Source organism: Trachypithecus francoisi, unplaced genomic scaffold (assembly GCF_009764315.1).
Source record: "Trachypithecus francoisi isolate TF-2019V2 unplaced genomic scaffold, Tfra_2.0 Lachesis_group0, whole genome shotgun sequence".
Classification (NCBI taxonomy): Eukaryota; Metazoa; Chordata; class Mammalia; order Primates; family Cercopithecidae; genus Trachypithecus; species Trachypithecus francoisi.
Window position 1 is genome coordinate 184,040,465 of NW_022681453.1, and position 19,236 is coordinate 184,059,700.

Genomic DNA, 19,236 nt, shown 5'->3' on the forward strand with positions numbered 1-19,236 from the left:
TTATCACAGCCCTTCATATCAGTCCTTCGGGGCAGGCATTGTTATCTAGGCATCACAAATAAGAAGAACAACATAAACTCTAAGTAGCATTTCCAATGTCACCCATCATGGAGGTGGTGATGCTGAACAACAGACTCAGGTAATAGGCTCCCAAACCCATGTTCTTGCCCCACTCACTGCTTGACACCAAGACCAACTTAAAGATCATAATAAAGACTTAAGGAGCTCCATTCACTCTCTGACAATGTCCTCACTTAAAAGGAAGTGAAATGGGTTTTTGTCAGAGTCTGTGATCTAACTGGGACAGCCCAAAGGGATTGCTATTAGTGAAGACATAGTCTTCTCCTGAAATACCTTTGTCATAGTGGTCTAGTAGTCACAGTTCTCAGGATGGCCTTTGATGACCTGCCCTGGACTCAAGGTATTTGCAACAGTCCCATACAAATAGATGCTGCCTGGAACTCCCAGGGCAAGACAGCTGCAGTTGTGTGCTATACAACTATCAAATGTAGCAAAAGAAATAGAGGAACTTCTGTTTTTGATACCTGCATGGCAGATTTATATACACACTCTAATACACATGCATCTCATCTCAGCAACCTGTGATTTCAGATTTATGTATGTATGTATGTTTGAGATGGCTTGGTCTTATTCTATTGCCCAGGCTGGAGTGCAGTGGTGCAATCATGGTTCATTGTAGCATCAAACTCTTGGACTCAACTGATCCTCTTGCTTCAGCCTGCCAAGTAACTGAGACTACAGGCATGGACCACCATGCCTGGTTAGTTTTGAAAAAAAATTTTAGAGATGGGTTCTTACTGTTAGCTAGGCTGCTCTTGAACTTCTGGCATCAAGCAACCTTCCTGCCTCAGCCTCCTGAGGGATTTTGGATTCCTAATTCAAGTTTGTGGGGATTTAGACCAAATGTCTTATTATTCGGAACATTTGTTGATGGAGACATGGATGTCACTAGGTTCCCTAGAAGATCAATGCTTTTCTGATCATACCATTAAATAAAAATATTAAGTTAATTAACCAAGTAGTCAATTCATGCATTCATTCAGAAAATCACTCTGCAAGCATGTCCTAAGCTCCTACAACGTGCCAGGTACTGTTTCCAGCCATGCAAACACAAAGCAAAATAGCACTGACTCTGGGAATTCTCAGCCTCTAACCAGTGAACCTACATTATGAGGCAGATCACAAGACTTTCTTGATATTTGTCAAAACACTAAAGCTTACTAATAACTTTCCTATTATATAAAGCGAAGTAAATTCAAGGTGTTTCTTTCAGTAACGTAAGTTTTACTACCATGGTTTCTAATATAGTTTCCTGCATGTAGAAAAAATTGAGTTATTGAGATAGGATAAGAAATAGCTTATAACATTGAATATTATTGGGACTATATTGGAACTATGTTGTATAAGTGGACTTTGTAGATAAAACAGGAAAACTAAAATTGAAACCACTAGTTGTTGGAAACAAACAGGTATATGGATGACAAAGCAACCATAAGCAATATGTCACACAAAAGTTCTGTGGAAGCACAGAGTAGACTGGCAAAGTTTCCTACAGAAGGTAGAGTTTAAAGTAGTCAACAAAAAAGAAATCAGAATGATGAACCCACCAGTGCAATAGTCTAGGGCAGGGAAATTGATTGCTGCTGTGAATACAGGCAATAGTTTTATCTTAATAGACCATAGTTTGTAGATAAAAACTGAAATGAGCTAAGTTGGGAAGGGTTTCTGAAGACATTTTTAAACCATGCTAAGGAAATTTTGGACTACACAGTGTAGTCACTGGCAAGCCCACGTATCACCATGAAAAAGGTGAAGATAGCATCTTTTTCACATGGCTTCTTTTCAAGATGCAATTATAAACTACTTCTTCTGGGTGAAGACGTTTTTGGGTTTTTCCAGTCAGCTCTTACAGCATAAGCGAGTGAAGTCTCAGACTGTAAATTGCCCTCCTTCAAGGGATATTTGACTCTCATCCACCACAAAATGTCCATCCTTATGTCCATCATTCACTGCCCAAGGTATAAACTCCCATGCATTTCATCCCCCACTGCACAATCAATTCAAACCACTCTAAATGTCCTGCCCCAGCCAAAGTCATTAATGCTGCCGCCAATTCTCAAATACTTTTCTATGCCCTTGAAGATTCTACCTTTTAACTAGAAAATTCTCGTAGATACTTAACCCCTTCCCTTGAGAGTATATTGACTGAAAAATGGCTCTTACCTCGTACACTTTCTTTTGAAACCTCTACAAGCTGCAAACCTCACTCATCTCAAAGAAGCCTGAATATTTTGTAATGAATTAGGTTTCCAGATAGATACAGGAGGATTCTGGATTTTCAAGCAGGTTACATTTGGCCCACATAGAAGATCAGGGAAACTAATGGGGACCAACCTGTTTAGGAAGTCTTATGCAGGCAGAGAGGGCCTAGCACTTAAGAAATCAGGTATTCCGTAAGAGAAATAATAACAAACAGACTTAAATCGTAACTGCAAGTCATCGATGCTCTTCTTTCCAGGATGCCAACACTTCCATATAAAGACCAGATTTAAGAAGGTTTGTAAAGCCCCTGGTTTGCTGACACAGAGGTCCAGTTTAAACACTGAGCCTTCATGGAGTTTTGTGCTATATCCACAGTGAATTCCTTTTAATACTCCAATGTGACAAAATACAAGATATTCTTTCTGTTCTTCTGTCTGAAACATCCTTTCCCATCCCACACTTTTACTAACCTGTCTAACTCCTACTCACTTTGCAAATGGAAGTTAAAAATGTTTCTTGATGCGGACAGGCTGACCTGATTCCCCAAATGAGGATTAGATGTCCCGGCTGTGAGATTTCATACAGTTTATACTTTCCCTCATTTAATTAGCTGACATACTGTACCACCATTGTTAGTTTCATGCTCCTTGATTCCCAGCACTCAAAATAGTGTTTGGGACCATCAGTGCTCAGTACATCTTTTTTCAACAATTAAATTAGTTGAACAAATACATAATTGAATAAATGAATGGCTAAATTAGTGAACGGATGGATATGAGATACTTGTTACTGGCTTCTAAGTGTAAGTTTTGCCACAGAGAAAGTTATTACGTATGAAAATAAGGAATTCAGGAGAACTATCTCAGATCAAAAGAAATATCCTAACTTAATACTCCATTAATTCTTGCATTTATTCACTCAACAAATGTTCTCTGAATGCCTGGTTGTTATGGCAAAAGTCAGCTTTACATTTTTTATTCATTTAAATATTTATTGGATGCTTATTGTTATGTGACAAAGTATTTTTGCTTCTTTGTTCCAACAATTTATTTGTTGTTTTTCATATATTCAAGGAGCCAATCATTAGCTAACTCCTTAAAAAAATCTGCCTGTTGTACATACAGCACAGATGTTTAAGAGCTTGATAAAGATTTATTTTCTCTTTCTTTCGAAGTAATTTAAAAGCAGGAGAAAATTTGTCAAATTAAGTGCAGTGTGTACTTTTCAATGAAGAATTGACCTGCACATGCATATATAAAATAAGTGGTTGCAAATCAATAGGTACATTAGCTGCTCTTCTTTCTGTATGAAATGCTCATAGGTGGTGTGTTGGTCCGCATTCAGATCAGCTTCAGGCCTGGGATTAAAGCAAAGCTCTGTTGATATACAGAATGTTATATAAGCTCCACCATATACAAGAGCTACTTCAAGAATTGAAATATTTTGTTTAATCTAGACATTTTAAAAATTCAAGGAGAAGCTGGACACATGTAAATGACAATAGTCATTTTAAATTAGAGCTTGATATTCTAGATATTTAGTAAAACAAATTAAATTGTCATAAAGGTAGAGGGAAGTTTCTAGATAGAAGGAGGATTCTTGAAAATACTAGTGTCCATTTCTTATAAATCCCATGTCTCGTCGGTACCTGCACCATCATTTTCCCTGAGTTTGGAGCTAGGTGATTACCTGTCTACAAATGACTTACGGACTTACCTTTGACATACATACCAAAGTATGGAAGCAGCAGATTTTGTCCAAAGAAACATATAAATATCTTGGGGAATTGATATAGTGTCTTTATCAGCATAGTAGGCAAAAGATAGAGGAAGAAAAACAGAGAAAAAGGTTGCATATGAAATGATTAATACAAGTCTACAACCTGAGGTAGGTTTGGATTATAATTGCTTATACTTTATATAGGATTCTTCATTCGCACCAGAAGCAATTTTCAGCATTTTTCCAGGTATATACCAAAGTAAGAGTGCTCCGACTATTGTTTAGACTGCAGATATTATACCTTTTCTTGTTTTTGACTTAATTCTTGAGAAATAATTATTTCAAATATTTCTACCATGAACATTCATCCATAGTTTTTGTTTAAATATCTATTTTCAATTACTTTAGATATATATGTAGAAGTTAAGTTGCTGGGTCATATAGTAATTGTGTGTTTAACTTTAAGAAGAACCACAAAACTATTTCACTGAATGATTTTTTTAATCAGAGAAATAACATGGCATAATTTATTATTTAAAAGGTCATTTTTATTGCTATGATGAAAATAGACTGCAAGGCATCAAGGCAGAAGCAGGAAAACAACATGGGATTTAATTGCAATAATCCAAGTGAAAGATGATAATGCCTCAAACCAGGATACAAGCAATGGAGAAGAGTGAGAAGTGGTTCAGCTTTTTACATTAAAAAAAGAGTTGGGCAGGGCACAGTGGCTCACACCTGTAATCCTAGCACTTTGGGAGGCCAAGATAGATAGATCACGAGGTCATGAGATCAAGACCATCCTGGCTAACATGGTGAAACCCTGTCTCTACTAAAAATTTAGCTGAGTGTGGTGGCATGCGCCTGTAATCCCAGCTACTTGGGAGGCTGAGGCGGGAGAATTGCTTGAACCTGGGAGGCAGAGGTTGCAGTGAGCCAAGATCGCGCCACTGCACTACAGGCTGGGTGACAGAGCAAGACTCTGTCTCAAAAAAAAAAAAAAAAAAATAGCAGTCGACAGGAATTATTGATGGTTTGGACATGAGAGGAAAAAAGAAAGTTTGAAAAGGTGACTGAAAGGTTACTGGCTTGAGAAATTAAAAGATTGAAATATCCAATTACTGATAAAGGAGAAACGGTGAAGCCCTACATTTAGGGAGTTAAAACAAGGGTTCCTTGATGTATTTGCTAAATTAGTGATGTTTATTCAACATTGGTATCAAACATCTACTACTATGTAACAAACCACAACACCACTTAATGGCTTATTTGATCATGAATCTCTGTACCAGCAATTTGAGCTGAACTCAGCTAAGTAGCTCACCTGGCCTCACCTAGGGTCACTCACATGGGTGGAACAGACTGATGGATTAATTGGGGACTGGTTGACCTAGGAGACCTCTCATGGATTGATCACATCTCCTTCACATGATTTTTGCCCACTTACAAGTTAGCCCAGGCTTTTTTCACATGGAAGTCTCAGAGCAGTAAGAGGGATAAAGAGTAGAAACTGCAAGGTCTTTTGAACCTTTGGCTTACAACTCCCATAATGTCCTTCCACAGCATGCAACTGGTAAAATCAAGTCACAAAGATTAATTCTCCTGGTGGGATCATCAAATGAATGCTGCGTAGCAAAGGGGGATGAAAAAGCAGAAGGATTTAGTACCTTTTTAACTATTTTTTTTCTTTTTTTACAATCTACTACACCATCAAAGTGGAGATATTAGGAACTTATTTAGTTACATGCACCTGAAGTCCAGGAGAGAAGGCTGAGTCTTGATGTCCAAAATTTAAAAACCAGTGGGATAACGAGGGCATAAAGAAGTACATTCAACAGATTATCAGTAAGGTAGGAGGAAACCGAGACACGAATGTCCAAAAGTTAAATTTCATGTTGAAAATTGCACCAAAAATGACTGTGCATTTGTTGTTTATATAGTCTTTAATGGCTTTTCTGGCAGTTAAGTCTCTTTGAAGTTATCTGACCAGTTTATAATGGTAACTGTTTTCTCTTTGGCCATAGGCTAAGAGAGGGGAAGTAGTTTATTTGAATACCAAAATTCTTCCCTATTAAGCTCATTAAAAGAGATCTGAACTTCCATTAATATCCAGGGAAACTAGGCCAGAAATTCTCTGCAATGCTAATGGGAGCTGTGAATTTGAATTTTCATTGAAGTAATAAGGCCATGTGTTTTAAATACTGGTAAAACTCTGTGATGAGGGCAACTGAAAGACATTCACTTTAAAGGCATGTTAAAAAGTGTAATATTTATTAAGCATCTTTCTATACATAAGATCATTTTAGGTCTATATAATTATGCAAAATTGAATGAAGCATTTAATCTGTTTCAAACAAGATGCCATTTAAATGAGACAACATAGATAATAAAAATATGCTAATGGAAAGAGAAGAGTGATCATGTTCACACAGAGGCATATATATGCAAAGCATAGAAAGATACACTCAGCAATAGAATACAGAAAAGAAGTCATAGAAAATAAAAGCGTATCAGGTAGTCAGAGCAAAGTTCCTAAAAACTAGTAATGCCCATCAACAAAGGTCTTAGTCTAATAAAAGCCCAAGTTGTTATGTTTTTTATGTAAAGAGCCAAGCATCATCATTCTAAATACATCCATATATTAATTTACTTAATCTTCATGGCAACTAACATTTTTTGTGCCTACTTCACATTGAATAGGTACATCTGCTTTCAGTGCATGTCGCCAGTCCCTCCTGACACAAGCGTGCTGTGGTATCTCTCTGTTTTCCTGCCTTCCAGACTGTCTCTGAAGTCTTGGAAAGTCACCTAGCCTGCATACGGATGCAGATTGGGAGCAATTTTCAACCAATGGGAGACAGGAATCCGTAGATAGATACTTCAGCTTTCCTTTCCTTAGAAGGATCATTTTAAGATGCATTCTATGTGGGTCCTTGGACAATCCTCAGAGGGATTAAGCTTTTGTTGTCTACCACAGAAACTACCTCAGGGATGCACTTTCTATTGCCTTTTCTTCCTGTGCTGTTTCATTTTACTGTTCTCTTTGCTTGCTGTAATTACTCTCTCTTAAACTAACTGTATCCAAATTCATGTCCACTGCATCCACAGTTTTTGAAGAATTCAAACTCAAACAGGAACAAATTTCCCGTACTTCAACGGATTAAAAAAATGAAGTTTAAACATTTAAGAGCTTGATCAGAATCACCTACAGAAATAATTAGAATTCAAATTGGCCTCTGATCTTCTAGCATTAAGTAATACCAAATCTCTCAACATCAGGATTTTTATTATTTAATTGTTATAGGCAATTCAATATATATAGACCCAACTGTGAAATTCTGTGACTTTAACTTATAATTTCTTGTGATTATAAAAGGAGATAAATATTTCTCTATAAGAATTTAACATCTAGATTGAAGGAACATACTTCAAAATAATAAGAGCCATATATGACAAACCCACAGTCAAAATCATACCCAGTGGGCAAAAGCTGGAAAGCATTCCCCTTGAACACAAGCATAAGACAAGGATGGCCATTCTCACCACTGCTATTCAACATAGTATTGGAAGTTCTGGCCAGGGCAATCAGGCAAAAGAAACAAAGGAATCAAATAGGAAGATAGGAAGTTAAATTATGTTTATTTGCAGATTACATGATCTTGTTTCTAGAAAATCCCATCGTCTCAGTCCAAAAGCTTCTTAAGCTGATGAGCAACTCCAGCAAAGTTTCAGGATAAAGAGTCAATATGCAAAACTTGCTAGCATTCCTATACACCAACAACGGGCATGCAGAGAGCCAAATCATGAATGAACTCCCGTTCACAATTTATACAAAGAAAATAAAATACCTAGGAATACAGCTAACAAGGGAAGTGAAGGATCTTTTAAAGGAGAACTACAAATCACTGCTCAAGAAAATCAGAGCGGACACAGACAAATGGAAAAACATTACATCCTCATGGATAGGAAAAATGAATATCGTGAAAATGACCATACTGCCCAAGGTAATTTATAGATTCAATGCTATTCCCATTAAACTCTCATTGACATTCTTCACAGAATTAGAAAAAACGATTTTAAAATTCATATGGAACCAAAAAAGAGCCCGTATAGCCAAGACAATCCTAAGCAAAAAGAACAAAGCTGGAGGCATCACGCTCTCCTACTTCAAACAATACTACAAGGGTACAGTAACAAAAACAGCATGCTACTGGTACAAAAACAGAAACACAGACCAATGGAACAGAAAATAAGAGCTCAGAAATAAGATCACACACCTACAACCATCTGATCTTTGAAAAACATGACAAAAACAAGCAATAGGGAGAAGATTCTATTTAATAAATGGTTCTTGGGAGAACTGGTTAGCCCTATGCAGAAAATTCAAACTGGACCACTTCCTTAAATCTTACACAAAAATTCAAGATGAATTAGAGAGTTCAAGGTAAAACCCCAAACTATAAAAGCCCTAGAAGAAAATTTAAGCAATACCATTCAGGACATAGGCAGGGGAAAGATTTCATGATGAAAATGCCAATAGCAATTGCAACAAAAGTCAAAATTGACAAATGGGATCTAATTAAACTAAATAGCTACTGCACAGGAAAAGAAACTGTCATCAGAGTGAATAGATAACCTACAAAATGGAAGAAAATTTTTGCGATCTATCCATCTGATGAAGGTCAAACATCCAGAGTCTATAAGGAACTTAACTAATGTACAAGAAAAACACAAACAACCTCATTAAAAAGCAGGCAGAGGACACTAACAGGCACTCCTCAAAAGGAGACATACATGCAACCAACAAGCATATGGCAAAAAGCTCAGCACCACTGATCATTAGAGAAATGAAAATCAAAACTAAAATGAGATAACATCTCACACCAGTCAGAATGGTTGTTATTAAAAAGTCAAGAAAGAAGAGGTACTGGTAAGGCTGCAGAGAAATACAAACATTTTTACACTGTTCATGGAAATGTTAAGTTAGTTCAACCATTGTGGAAGACAATGCGGTGATTTCTGAAAAATTTACAAGTAGAAATACCATTTGACCTGGTAATTCCTTTACTATCTACCCAAAGGAATAGAAACCATTCTATTATAAAGATACATGCATGCATATGTTCATTGCAGCACTATTCACAATAGCAAAGACACTGTATCAACCCAAATGCCCATCAATGATAGACTGGATAAAGAAAATGTGGTACATATTCACTGTGGAATACTATGCAGCCATAAAAAGGAATGAGATCATGTCCCCTGCAGAGACATGGATGGAGCTGAAAGCCGTTATCCTCAGCAAATTAACACAGGAACAGAAAACCAAAAACCACATGTTGTCACTTATAAGTGGGAGCTGAACAATGAGAACACATGGACACATGTGGGGAACAACAACACACCTGTTGGAGGGGTAGGGGGAAGAAGAACATCAGGAAGAATAGCTAATGGATGCTAGGCTTAATACCTAGGTATGGGTTGAACTGTGCAGCAAACACCCAGGTGCACGTTTACCTATTTAACAAACCTGCACATCCTGCACATGTACCCCAGAATTTAAAATAAAAGTTGATAAAAAGAAAAAGTAAAAAATAATTTAGCACCCAGGACACTGAATATTCTAGAGCAGGAGAGCTCTCACATTTCCTACTTTTGGCTAAAGGAATATCTTCATATTTTTATCTCAGAATGTTTTATTTCAAGAAATGCTGCATTGAAAAACTCCATTTTTAGGATTTTTAAACACAGTGTACTTTGAAATCCGTGACTGTTAGTTAAGATCCTTCCTCTATGATTTACGGGAACCTAGTACAACAATTATAACCTACATTAGTCTAGTGTTTTATTGTTTGAGTGCAAGCACATATGTTACTTCATTTAAGTGTTGCAACAATCTGAGGAGGTACACGGAGTCGTTTTACAGATGAGGAATCTCAATTGCAGTGATTGTGTCTTGTCCATGCTAATGTTCTTGGCAAGTGCCTAGCCAGGTAATGAATCTAGGTCTTCTCGTAAATCCAGGGCAGCCCTCTGTCTGCTGCAGCACAGCCATTTATGAAGCCTTTCATGATAGCAATGCCGAGGAAAGCAGTAAAGAATGAACTCTAAGTGGGCAGTTTAGAAAGGAGATGGTTTAACTGAGTTTATAGATAGCTGCTTCTCATGAATTGGCATCTTTTATTCTCTGCATTTCCAGAGAATGAGTAGATGCATAGATAAGATTGGTTCCAATGAAAGTTATAGAAAAAAATTATGGTGCTGTCATATCAAGTACTCAGATTTTAGATTCTGACAGGAATAGACAATTACTTAGTTCTTCCACTAGTAATTCCTACCACTTATCTTTCTTCAATCTCTGGACGCTCAAGGCTTATCTCTCAAGTGGGACTGATAATACGGTATCAAACAACATAAGTGAACTTGCTCATCTACCATAAAGCAGAGTCAAACCGTAAGTTGCTGTATTGTCACCTTTTGCTAATTTCAAGTTGCTATCTCTCAATAAAATTGAAAGGAGAAGAAAAGAATCTTTGTAAGAATATTTAGCATTTGTACTTTCTTAAAAGACAGAGAAAACATTTTTTAATTAGTCTTTCAATCCAAATAGTTGCAGAGGGCAAGATTTTCTATGTTCTTCATCTTTTCACCTCACCTGAGGAGCAAGAAATCCTTTAAATCTGCATGACAATTTTATGCTGTCTTAACAAGTCAAAAATCCCTAGCTTTTCAATATGCTCTTCCACGTCATAGCCTCTGCTCTGTTCTGTTGACACTGCCTCCTTCCTCTCTACAAGTGCTTTATTTTTGATTGTGGAAAAATACATAACATAAAATTTACCATCTTAACCATTTACAGTGTTCAGTATTGTTAAAAAATATTCACATTTATTGCAAAATATTCCAATTTTTTCATCTTACAAAACTAAAGTTTTATACTCATTCAACAACAACTCGCCATTTTCCCCTCCTTCCAGCCCCTGGCAACCATCATTTTACTTTCTGTATCTATGAATTTGACTATTCTAGATACCTCATATAACTGGAATCCTACAGCATTTGCCTTTTTATGACTGGGCCACTTCACTTAGCATAATGTCCTCAAGGTTCATCCATATTGTAGCACGTGTCAACATTTATTTCCTTTTTCCTTTTCCTAAGTGATATTCCATAGCACACATATGCCACATTTTATTTATTTACTTATCCATAAAAAATGCTTGGTTTGCTTTCACTCCTTGGCTATTTTAGTGCTGCTGTGTACATGGTATTCAGATACCTCTTTAAAATCCTGCTTTCAATGCTTTTGGCTATATGTCCAAAAGTAGAATTGCTGGATTATATAATACCTATTATTAATTTTTTGAGTAACCTCCATACTGTTTTCCAGAATGGGTGCACCATTTTTTATTTCCATCAAAAGGATACAAGTGTTCCAATTTCTCCACAAGCTCACCAACAACTGTTATTTTCTGTGTATTCTTTTTGTTTATGTTTTGTTTTTCTTGTAGCTATTCTAATGGGTGAGATGTTAGCCTCATTGAGGCTTTGATTTGCATTTTCATACTGATTAGTAATATTGAACATCTTTTCATATGCCTGTAGGCCATTTGTATTTCCTCTTTGGAGAAATGGCTATTCAAGTTTTTTTTCTCATTTAAAAAATATAGAATGCTTCATGAATTTGTGTGGCACCTTTGCATGTGGACTGTGCTAATCTTCTATGTATCCAATTTTAGTATATGGGCTATCAAAGCAAGCTCCCAAGTTGTTGATTTTTTTTTTTTTTTTTTTTTTTTTTGAGACCGAGTCTTGCTCTGTGGCCCAGGCTGGAGTGCAGTGGCCGGATCTCAGCTCACTGCAAGCTCCGCCTCCCGGGTTCACGCCATTCTCCTGCCTCAGCCTCCCGAGTAGCTGGGACTACAGGCGCCGGCCACCTCGCCCGGCTAGTTTTTTGTATTTTTTAGTAGAGACGGGGTTTCACCGTGTTAGCCAGGATGGTCTCGATCTCCTGACCTCGTGATCCGCCCATCTCGGCCTCCCAAAGTGCTGGGATTACAGGCTTGAGCCACCGCGCCCGGCCCCAAGTTGTTGATTCTTAATGAGACTTTTCAGTGCTGAATTTTTCTCTTCTCAACAATCCTCCCCCATCCACCTATGCTCAATACTTTTCCCTATTAAAAAATATAGAAAGAAATTTGTTTATATCATAAAATTTATGTTTGCCCGTGTTCAATTTATCAGTCCTGTTCATTGCTTGATCACTTAGTCTTTGAGTTTTTGGTTTTGTTTTGCCTTATGCTTGTTCATGTCACTAGGTTTAGGGGATTTTAAGATCTGGCTTAACTCTGCCACCTTAAATGGCCTGACGCAGGTTAATATGAGTTAGGAGCAATATTTCAACCTGGCATCTAAATGATTCTTTTTTTTTTTTTTTCATTTTAATCATAAGTTCTTAATTTTCTCAGCATTGATGTAAAAATCATTTATGCTTGCACTGCAAGCAACATAAATCATTAACACTCCAAAAAATAGTAAACAACCTTGAATCAATATCATTTTCTTCTATGAGACACTGTGGAAACGAAAGAATACAGTTTTTCATTGATCAGAACTCTCATAAACATTTAGCCTGGGCCTCATCTCTTTACAGTACTTACTTTGCTCCAACCACATTAAGTCTTCTTTCTGGTTTTAGGACAAGTCAAGGTCCTTTCTTCCTTGAAGAACTTTGCACATCTTGTTCTTTTCCATCACTTAGGTCTTAGCTCAGTGCCATCACACCAGAAAGGCTTTTCCTACACCTAACTCAAGGGCATTGCTCCTTGAGGTCACTTTGTATCACTTTATCTACTCAGTATGAATCACTTTTTGAAGTGATCTCATTATTTACTTGTATGCTTGTTTATTGCCAGCGACCCCCTGCCCTCATTCAAATGTATGCCCCGTGACTGAAGAGGTTTGTTTTACTTATTGACCTCCATATTGTCAGTGCATGAAACAGTGCCTGGGCCATAGTTGACTGACTGCTAGTATAGGTCATGTGTTCTCAACTTTGGTATCAAAGCACACTTGGATGTTGATTCAGCTGCAAGTGTTCACCAAAATGTCTGTTAAAAATAATAAAGAACCAAAGATCAAGTTGAATTTACTTCTAAAATATAGAAATAAGATAAAAATTCAGAGCAAATGCCAGATTTTCTTTATAGTATTATGACTATTCAATTTGAAGCTTCACTGAGGAGAGGAGTATTAGCCTTAATGATAATATATATTGGTGGAAAGCCATGTTTGATATAATCTTTAATGTAGAGTAGTAGTTCCCACACTGTGCATCAGAATCACCAATGAGTGCTTGATGACACCCGCAGAATACTGATCCTGTAAGTTTGCGATACACCCGAGGGTCCAGTTCCAGATGATTCTAATTCTGGTGGGTAGACGTTAAAATGTAAAGAGGAGACTACCAGCTGAGATGCATATTAAGATGTAATTGAGGTGACATAGGTAAGAAATAAAGACCTGCCTGTGGCGTGGTTTGTGGAAATGGGAAGCAGTACATGAAGGAGAGGGAATTATCCAGAATTGTAACATAAATAGTAATTAAATATCAGTTGGATATACAGATAAGGAAAAGTAGGAACCATATGACCTTGTTATCTGAGGAAACTAGGTGAATAATAAATTCATTAATTGGAATAAGGTATTTGAGCAGCAGGTTCAAAGGAAAGATCATAAGATTTTATTTGAATATGTTGTGTTTGTGGTGTCTGTATCTATCCAGTGGGTTTGTCTAGAAAGCCTTGGAAAATGTGAATGAAGCTCAGGAGCAAAATTTGGGACCAAGATATATACTTTCGATAGCAATCAGCTTATGTGTGGTCATTGAAATCGTGAAACAGAAAAGATGAACTAATCCTTGGGGAATGTATAAAACAAAAGAAGAATAAATTATCAGGAATTCTAAACTATGACAGTCTAAAACTTGAACTCTTAGAAAATTGAATTTTCTTCTTAACAGAAGTACTAGACTGGATGATCAAGAAAATGTAGTAGTTTATATAACAGCACTTGATTAGGTGTGGAGTTTAACAATGAAGTTCCTGGTAGTCTAGTGGATAAAATGAGCCACTCACTTTGACAGTGCACAGGGTTAGCATCAGGTTTTGTGAATGGACAGGAGGATGCCTAATGGTTTACCTGTGGTCTCTTCCTTCAGATTCATCCCATCAATAGATATGCAGGATGAGTGCATTCATGCTTTTGCGATAAAGCTGGATGAAATGTGTTGAATGGGAAAATATCCTTAGCAAAATTAAGTGTAAGGTTAAATCTTAAACCTTATCAGAATAATTTTTGAAAAACAATTAAGTTGAGCACTTCCTTTGGAAAAGAAAAGAGAAAAGATAGAAAAGGAAAAAGAAACAAACAAATGCATGGAGCTAACAGATATCAAACATCAAGATGGAAGACATAAAGTTAAAAGTTTCAGTAGTTTAATCAAGTATAAATGGTCCAACCCTTGCAACTGAAAGACAGAGAGCTTCATAGTACATTAGAAAATAGAAATTGAGATTAAACTCTACACTGTGTATATAAGTAGAAAAAAGATTAGAAAAAGATATGACATGCACACTATAACAATACAAAAATATTTGAGACAAAGTAGAGTTTAGCACAAAAATTATCAAAAATAAAGTGGGTAAAATTATACAGTAATAAATAAGGCAGTTCACTGGAAAAATATAATAATCTTAAATGATTACATTATCTAAGAGAGACTTAATAAAGTTAAGACTATCAGAAGCAAAGGGAGAAATACAAAAATCCACAACTAAACTTATTGATTTAATTATTTTTGTTCAGTAATTAGTATAATAGTTGGGCAAACAATTCAGTAAGTAGATAATATACCCGAACAATACAGTTAACTTGAAGTAATTGACATTTAAATACGTTCTTCCTTAAAAGCAAAAGCTGCATGCTTTTACATGAAAAGCAGCAAACCTTCAAGAAGTTCTTCCACATTTATTATTTTCCCAGATATATAAGAGTTTGGCATTGGGGTGTGTGTCCTCTTTGTGATCTATGTGCTTTTTGTAGCTCACTTCTTACTGAGGTCTATTTTAAGGCTTGCCAAAAAGGCCAGGCACGGTGGCTCACACCTGTAATCTTAGCACTTTGGGAGGCTGAGGTGGGCATATTGCCTGAGCTCAAGAGTTTGAGACCAGCCTGGGCAACACAGCAAAACCCCGACTCTACTAAAAATTGCAAAATATTAACTGGGTGTGGCACTGTGTGTCTGTAGTCCCAGCTATTAGGGAGGCTAAGGCAGGAGAATCGCTTGAATCCAGGAGGTGGAAGTTGCAGTGAGCCAAGATGATGCCATTGCACTCCAGTCTTCACAACAGAGTGAGACTCCATCTCCAAAAGAAAAAAAAAAAGAAAAGACATCAAAAAATGACAGAATTTTCAGATGAGGTTAGTGTTCTTTGGTGACTTATTCTCAAAACCTCATTAGGTTTCTCATTTATTTACTTCTAGTCAGTTTCATGTATGAGTAACAACACTAAAAGTTCTTTCTGAAATAATTCTTGTCTTTATTTCCTCTATTCCTGGCTCCCTTAAGCTACCTTGAGGAGATGAGACCTGAATAGGGTATATTTCAAATCAAATCATTTATTGAAATAACTGATGGGAAACAGTACAAACTACATTACATCTTGTCTTTGCTAATGAAACAATATTTATAATGCAATCTCCTGTTATTTGGGGTCTAGAAGCTGTCATTGTTTTAAAAATCCTATAAGTCCCAAATATATACTTTCCCTTTCTCTTTGCATTTCTGCTTCTAAACATTCTTGATTGCTTCTCCTATATTGCCAAACAGATCCAGTGGCAACCAAGACATATTAAAGTGAACTTTTTCAACTTCCTTTCCCCAGCTTAGTAAGCATTTGATTTGTCTTCTAAGTTATTGCAGGTAAGAGATTTATTATTATTTTGCACGCAAATGACAAAGATCAAGAGCTAGCTATCACTTTATATGTGTTGTCTTCCTCCATTCAACAACTGGGCCAATGTTTCATATTTTTAAAAATGTGTGTAATGGCTCTCCAATTTTAGTATCAATTTGTGTATTAACACTAATTAATTAATATTTTCATAATTGATTGTAATACAGTTATAAAGAGCATATAATTATATCATTATAATCAATAAACATTAATATATTAACATTATTTATGTATTAGTTTAAGTATTAATAAGAATGAGCCATACTAGCTGCTAAAACAAACAATACAGAAGCTCAGTAGCTATAAACAATTAAGACTAGGGCATGTGTGTGTGTGTGTGTTTTCACATACCAGGATTCAACCCTGGGCAACACAGGAAGGTGAGGAACACTGGGCATCAGAGGAAGGTGAGGAACTCTGCTCCACAGAGAAATTCTGGGAGCAGCCTCTTTTTCATGCTGTGGTTTTATTACGTTCAAAATGTGACCTTCAATAACTAATTTATCAGATAGGAGAAAAATAGGAAGAAGGTAAAGAAAATCTTAACTACACACTTGTGTTTACATTGGTAAGAACTAGCGCTATGGTTTGGCTTTGTGTCCTCACACAAATCTCATGTCAAACTATAATACTCACCTGTCTGGTGAGGGATCTGTTGGGAGGTGACTGGTTCATGGGGGAGGTTCCCCCATGTGGTCCTCCTGATAATGAGTGAGTTCTCTTGAGATCCGATGGTTTAAAAGTGTGTGGCAGTTCCTCCTCGCTCACTCTACTCTCCTGACACCCTATAAGACATGCCTTGCTTCCCCTTCACCTTCTGCCATTATTGTAAGTTTCCTGAGACCATCCAGTCATGCTTCCTGTCAAGCCTGCAGAACTGTAAGCCAATTAAACCTCTTTTCTTCATAAATTACTGAGTCTCAGGGAGTTATCTATAGTCGTGTGAAAATGAACTAATACAACTAGCTACAGAGATATTTCATGCAACAGAACAGTCTGGGAAACAGAACATTAAATATGTACAAAGGACTCACAAGAAATGAAGAATACACTGTGATAGGAGAGAAAGAAAGATAGCAGATAGCTCTGACTTGTGCTGGTATTTGTGATAAGACAAATTTTGGAGGGCTGAAAGAAGCTGAAACTGCATCCAACCGCTACTTGAACCAATTACTGTTGCCAGGTTGAAGAACTATTTGCTCATTTGTTGCTTACAGGAGCCATAAGCCAACAAAGAAGAAGCTAATCATGTTTTCCATTACCTAGTGTCCCCAAGGGCACAAAGTAGCAGCAAGTCAGTTTAAAAGGACAAATGTTTGTAGATTTCCAGTTCCAGCAGCACAGAGATGACTATAGAAAATGGGTGGATTTTGAGTTGAGTGAAAATAGCTTAAGTGCTACAGTTTTTCTAACTTACCATTTGGAAAGGTGCCCCCACATCTTGCCCCAGTCCTGGTAACTAAGAACTAATAATACACACTAACATTATTACGCAGTGCATTGCAATTTACAAAGTAATGATTTCTCAAATGACGTTCCTTGACTGCAAATCTGTACTTGGTAACATTATTAGAACCATAGTGACATTAAAAGGAAGCCCTTGCGGTATTTGCCAGCATATATTTTACCCACCGCTATCTGCAACCACCAGAAATGCGTTGCATTTTAGGGGTACTGATTTTGCTGGTTGATTTCCCCAGTGATGATTATTGGCTTGAAAACCAAATACCTGTGATTAATCATCATCATTTCATTCAAGGTAGCATCTTCTACTGTTTGGCTTCAATTTTGCTCATCTCAAGAGCTGATTTTGTCCAAATGTAATCATCTAGCTCCAATTCCTAGTTCATTTCTGAAAAACGAGTTGCTGAAGAAGTTCCATATCCGAGATAATTATATTTTTAAACTATTGACAAAGGAAATAAGTGCAGCTTAACAGATGTTTCATTTATTTATGCTATTAAACATTCCACCTAACAACAACTGTATTAGGTCACGTGGTTTTATGGGTCAGGATTTTGGGCAGGGCCTACGTGAGCAATTCTTCTGCTCCATGCAAACCCCACTGGGGTCACACAGCACACTTTAGCCATTGGGGTTTCCTGGAAGGTACACGATGGCTACAACCATAAGGCTGTCGTCTCCAAGGCTGACTTCAGGTGGTTGCCTCTCTTTCAATGGAGTTTTAGGGATTTTCTATGGTATCTCTGCAGCAAGGTAATGGGACATTTTACATGGTGACTCAGGTGACTCAGACCTCCAAGACCTGACTCAGGTAACTCAAGTCTCCAAGAAACAGAAACCAAGACAAAAGTTGTCAGTCCTCTTAAAAGCTAGATCCAGAGTTGACACAGAGTCACTTTGCAGCAATCAGTAGAAAAGAGATATTCTTCATGTTGCCTATGCCTTCCATAAGAGATAATTTTGTAGAAGAGTCATCTTGCTTCATACTAAGCATGTAGGTAGAATTAATAAGATTCACACATGCTGATGAAAGGACTAATGAGGTTTTCTTGAACATGTCAACCTTCTGAGAAACAAACAAAAAAATAGAAAACAGTCTAAGAGTATGAAGTTTGCTTTTCTAATAATTTAATTTCAAACCATAGGAAAAATAAGAAACATTGCCCATGTGCTCAATTTCTCAAATAGCAGTCTAAAATTTTATCTTAATTTCAAGATTGAGAAGTTGATCATAGCCATACATGAAACTCCACATGAGTACAATCCAGGAAAAAGATTGTTCTAGTCAGCCATATCTTAGGTTTGGTGCCTTTCCCTCAACAATGCAGAGAATATGGGACTTTCAAACAATATACTCAGGATTTAATTTGAGCTGCAAAATTTTAAGTCTTTTAAATTGTATCAGAAGTGCATTCATCCCCATCTTTTAGCTTGCAACATCCTTAACCTGCTATTTGTCTCACTCCACTAAACTTTCCTGATATGTCCCCATCCTTCTTTTAAGAAGCTTATTATTATCATTATTATTATTGTGCTTTAGTGAGAGGTGGGAGAGAAGTCTTCGTTATGTAAAATGTGATATATAAATCTAAGTGGAGTGCTTCTAAAAGTAGAATGTCTGCCAAGTTCTCTAGCAGCTTTACCAGTGTATAATTAAGTACTCATTTAAAGTATATGTTTGTGTGAAGGGAGAGCGTAGAACTCAAAAATAGAATTTGTTGTGTTTTTCTTCTGTATTTTTAAATTATATGCT

The 19,236-nt window shown here is 36.8% G+C and overlaps 1 long non-coding RNA gene and 1 other non-coding gene across 2 annotated transcripts in view; both read right to left on the bottom strand.

Annotated features, from left to right (window-relative positions):
* The window catches only part of LOC117084340, a 520,722-nt gene that overhangs the window by 364,760 nt on the left and 136,726 nt on the right, over positions 1–19,236 (bottom strand). The gene's annotated exons all lie outside the window — the stretch shown is intronic.
* LOC117084641 lies at positions 11,663–11,765 on the bottom strand. Its single transcript, XR_004437561.1, has one exon. It is a non-coding gene; the product is annotated as a U6 spliceosomal RNA (small nuclear RNA).